This window comes from Phoxinus phoxinus, assembly GCF_949152265.1.
Source record: "Phoxinus phoxinus genome assembly, chromosome: 6".
In the NCBI taxonomy this organism is placed as follows: Eukaryota; Metazoa; Chordata; class Actinopteri; order Cypriniformes; family Leuciscidae; genus Phoxinus; species Phoxinus phoxinus.
In genome coordinates, this window is record NC_136881.1 from 12343840 (window position 1) to 12349839 (window position 6000).

Genomic DNA, 6000 nt, shown 5'->3' on the forward strand with positions numbered 1-6000 from the left:
CACACTATCCCAGCATTCATTGCAATCTTACATCGCAGCCTGCTTCAGAGCTAAGGCAGGGTCCCTAAAAAGAACCCGCGTATCAACGTTAACAGTAGTTCCGCTCCGCATTACATTAATTACTTAATTTGCACGCAAGTTTATTTTTAATTTTAAAAATAATATTTATTTTTATATATACCGTACCGTACCGTTTCTTTCGGTTCAATATATTAATACACACTACACATTCCGTTCTACTTCATACACATACAGCAAGCAATAAACAAACGTAGCCTACTCTTCTAATCATTACACTGGGTATCTAGTTAATGCAATTCGAACTCCTAATATTTTACTATAAGCAAGATATAAACAATCAAAGCACTTACAGGATTTCCATTCAGGATTTCACTCTTTTGCCGCGTTCAGCTGCGGGAGCACCACAACAACAATCTGTGACTATAGACTGTAAACAAAATATGGACGACGCCTCTTCGCGTCTCGTCTGTGACGCTGTAGGACGCTGCTAATAGCTGCCCTGATTGCTGCCTCATATCACGCTAGAAAATAAATAAATTACTGTTATAAATATAAAACGTCACTAAAGACCTATAATTTTCACACTAATTTTTAATGTTAAAATATACTTGTCGGGGACCCCCCAAAATCCAAAAATAAATTATTATGGGGGGTCCCTAATGACTTATGGAGGGTCCGGGACCCCCCCAGACCCCCTTCATTTCGAACCCTGGTTCCCAACCAAGAAACATAAAAGTCTATGCAGTTTTTGTAATGTCAACAATATTCAGTATTTTGAAACCTGGTGTACTTTGTTTGACTGCATGTACCTTGTGAAGTGAAAACAAGTGTTATTCTTTGACAGAATAATTTCATTTTGAGAAAGATGTGTTCTATTTTGAAATGAAGAGTTAGTATATATTTAACAAAATGTGTTTTTGAGAAGAAAATTATCCATTTGGCCAATTGTGTTTTGTAGGTGTGAGTCTGTGTTAAGAGTTTAGAAAAAGTATCTGGAGTATGGGTAAGCGCTTGTTAGCGATTGAAAAAAACTGTAAGCGAACAACACATCAATTTCATTTGAAATGCAGCAATTAAAAATGTTATTGAAGATGCCTCTTCCACCAAGTATGATTTCTGAGCCTTCAGAAAATGTATAAACATGCTGATAGTTTTGCACTGCTAAGAATATAAACACGCCATCTTTAGCAACAGGGATGCTAAAAGGCATATTTCATTTTTTATACCTTAACTAATAGATTTTTATTAGAATCAATATTTGCTGAGAAGCTGTGCTGATCAAGGTACTGTCATATTTTAAGGTGCAAGTCATATTAAACGTATTTCATATATGGGGTAACCCTTCTATTTTCTTTTTTCTATTTCATGTAAACCAATACATTATTTTAAGGTATTTCAAACCAACTTTTTTATGTGTTTGGACTCTCCCTGGAATGCCGTGAATAAAAATGAGCCCATTAACACATTTTAAAGTTGCTGCTTTGCACACATACACTCTTATCATTACTATGCAAATGAGTCTGGCCCTAGTTGGTAAACAGAAAGCCAGTAAGGAGAGGTGCGAAACTGGAGGAAATGAAATCCAGTAGTTACAGGGCTGTGTACTAACAACATTAAGCATGCCTGGACTTATCTGTCGCGTTTACATTTCCAGACCCGACTGGAGAAAAACGACTCTGCCATCACGGAAGCTGTTTGCGTTCAGTCAGAGTTTTTGGCAGAAATTGCTGTGTATGGCATTGGTGATTATAATGAACAGTAAGGCTAATGATGGTTCACCCGCAGGTTGATGGAAAAAGTAACAGCATGATTATTCAGACGGTGGATGAATGTTTTAGCTACACAGGCCTGCAGTTTTAATGCAGGTTTAACTCATATTTGCAGCTGTGTGAACGGTTGCCTTCGTCAATCACAGTAGAGTCCTTTAAGAGGGGAGAGAGATTTTAATTAGATCTTCAGGAGCGGAGGTGATAACAAACTGATCGATGATATCGGTGCCCGTGGGCTTATCTAAGAGTGTTTCAGATGCAATCCTCTGTCACTCTGGAAACTTCCAAACTACCGTTTTACATGTTGTGGGTTGGTTTAGGATTTGGGTTGGGTAGCTCATCAGTATGAAAACTTTCTCAGTGATTGTCAGCTGCAGCTTTATCAGCACCTTAGAGGATGTGAAGCATCACAGTGAAGCATCAGCTTTGTACTTGTGAAATGGATTTTTGCATTCCTGCGAAAGTGTGAGTGTATTTGTATGTGTCAAAGTGTGATATCCATGTGATATACAGTTGTAAATAAATTATACTCCATTTCAGTCCATCTGTGTTAGGCTGAAGATAGGTGATCATACAGGTTTGGAATAACATGGGGGTGACTAAATGATCTCATGCATTGTACATAAAATGTGATTCTAACACACACACACACACACACACACACACACACACACACACACACACACACACACACACACACACACACACACACTGTAACACTTTATACGGGTGGTCTAACATGCATTGATTCATGTTTAAGTAAGGTAATCTTGAGTTACTGTAATGTTTGACTCATGAAGAACTAAACCATTCAATCATGAATTAATCTGTGAATATTTAATGAATGGAAATGATAAATTAATTATATTGTGTTTATGATCAATCAGATGTATGTTTTCAATCGCATTTATTAATTTGAAATTCTAATTTCATTCTGTTATATGATTTCTGGTAGCAAATAGTTTAAAGGGCACCTATTATGACATTTAAAATGTTCCTAATGTTGTTGTGGGAGTCCCCAACAACAGTTTTACATGCATGCAATGACAAAAAACACTTTTGTTTTCGTATAATATGCATTTATTTGTACCTGATTTGCTCACCGACTCCCAAATGAATCGTTCAACGACTCGTTTTTCAAACCCCTCCTCTGCGCGACGCTAATCTGCGTTGATTGGTCAGATGACCCAGCAGTGTTTTCAGAGATAATAGGGGGAGACCGGGGACAGTTGCAACACTTTTTGCATTTGGCTCTGTTACTCGGAGATGGTTTGGATTAGACAAACCAATTTTTTATACAATAAACTTACATCTGTCTGTTAATAGTCTAAACCATTTAAAGATTGTTCCAGAATCTACATTTTTCACAATTTGCATTTGAATGTAAGGAGTGAAATGTTGCAACTGACCCCGTGACCGGGGACAATTGCAACACTGTTTGGGGATGGTTGCAACATGTTACAAATAGGAATATATGTCAGTTTTAGCTAAATGATTATTATCAAATATTTATTCATCAGCTTTGATTAATGACAATTATAGATTTTTCTAGATGAATAGGCCTTATGTGAAGATGTAAAATATTCAAATTGATAACAAATACAGTAGGCTTTTAGTAAAATAAGAAGAATGGAACGATTTGTGAGGCAATTAACTTTTATTTAGCCTATTGTCATGTAAAACATTTTTTTAAACTATATTTTTTATTATCATTTTTCATTTTAGCAAAACAAAGGTTAACAATGTAATGTCAACAATATAACTGCATCTTGCATCTACTTTAACGATAACTTTACAGCAATAACTCTCATTTTAACAACTGTCAAAACTTGATGAACTATATTATATTTAAGTAAAAACTTGTGTGCAGATGAATGAAAAATTATGAAAGAACTTTTTTAATGTTAAAAATACTGCAATTTGGTCTGTTTTTATATTTATGCATTGTACGGGGACAGTTGCAACAGTTGTTGCAACTGTCCCCTTACCTGTCAGCCATGATAAAACCTCATGTGCTAGCTAAACGGTGGCATTGAAACATGTTAACCATATTAGCTTAAAGTTAACATATCACTCATTTAAACCATATAAGTTTGAACTGAATCACAAAAAACAATCACCTCATTTTAACAAAAACAAAGCTCAAGAAAATAAATACTTTTATACCTCAAAAACAGTTTTTTTTTAATAAATCCTGGAGAAGCTCAGGAATCTCCTTGATGTTTCTCTGCAAAGGAGGGGCATCCAACTGAGCATGTGCAGTGTGAGTGTCATCACTCTAGCTTCTTTCTGATTGGAGAAAAATGACATGTTGCAACCATCCCTTGTTGCAACTGTCCCCGGTCTCCCCCTACTTATTTTTAACACGGAGTGCAATGATGCTTTTATCAATTAAATTGTATTATAATAATGATTATAGTCCACTGCTTTATAGTTTGTAGTAAAAAACGAAAAATAAGATAAAGAATTTAATGTTATGTTAGCGAGCATAGCCCAGAGTTCATATTGTAAAAGCACAATCAGTCTTTGTTTGCATTAGCCCGATGCATAAACATAAAGTTTTTACAAAAAAAAAATGTAGTTACGTTACTACGAGGTATTACTCTATTCTTTAAGACAACTCCGAAAACAACGACAAACACTTCACATATCTCAATACAATTGTCATTGAAGACCTAGAAGCTAAACGGTGCTTACACAACAAACTAAATAATTATTAAGCATGCTACATAAAATATAAAAGCAAAAATTAATAATAACACTAACAGGTTGTGATACGGAGGAGGAAGCTGATGCAAATACACTTGGAACTGAACCTTCCTTCAATATCAGCGGCTCGCGAATCCAAGTTTGATATTGCATTTAAAAAGCAATCGTCTTCAAAATGACGCGAACAAAGGCTCGGACTATACTTCTGTGGTATAGTGAATTGTAGCCACTTAGTCTTCAAATGCTCCTCCTTGGGCAGATGAAAAAAGTTTGCTTTTGAGAACTTCAGAACACAGCGTCTCGTCGCCATGATATTTTCCCTGCTGGCCTTGGAGTGCAATAAGTGGGCGTATCGTATTCAAATAACTTGACAAGTTGACGTCATCTAGTCAGAGAAAAAGCTTCGGTCTTCAAACGATTCATAAAAATGACTCAGAGTCGACTCTCACTTTTGAAAGACAATAACTTTATATACGGTGCACTTTCATATTTCAAACTTTGCAGGATGTTTTTGTTCACTTAGATCTATGTTACACACTACATGAAAGGTAAATTTCAAAATTCCATAATAGGTGCCCTTTAAAAGGATTACATAATGTTAAACAAGACTACACATTAAAATAAAAGTAAATAACATTTCTGTAATCATTTAACTATTACTTATAATGATATATTTTATTTTGTTTGCCATGTTTTCTCAAACCATTATGGCTCAAAAAGTTATGTGTCCTGCAATCCAAAACTTCAGAATCCATATTTTGCTTTTATTGAGGAACAGACCAAAATTCAAGTCCTTAATCACCGATCTTCATCTCCAATCTCAGTAGAAACCATAATCATCAAATCCAGCATTTAAATTCAAAATTGCCACCTCAAGTAGCTTTACGACAAATGTTTTATCTCAGACTGCTACACTGGTACAAATGTGCGCCTTAGTACCTGAAAATATTATGTACAAAAACCTGGGTATAACAATGAAATGAATCCCTTGTTTCAATTATAATAACTTCAGCGAACAGCATTCAGCATTCTTGCTTGTGTAAAAAAAGTGAACATGTTATTCAACGTCTCCTCATGTTTTCCAGTTGGAAAGGTGACTTTTCCTGCTGCTATGATCCTTTAATGCAATATTTTCTGTCCTGCTGTGCCGCCTTCATTCTCCTGAGCTTACTGACCCACTGAGGTCACACTGATGAACCATCTGGGTCTGACACACACACACACACACACACACACACACACACACACACACACACACACACACACACACACACACACACACACACACACACACACACACACACACACACACACACACACACACACACACACACACACACACACACAGTGTATTAAGGATAAATACTCATGCCATTGACTCCTTCAGTCACCCGTGCTCAGCTGATCTCGGCACAGAGGAGCTACTTTTCTGTTCACTACCGCTTCTTTTTCCTGAGTAAAGGAGGCTATTAGTTTTGGATGTGGACTCAATTCAAGCTGA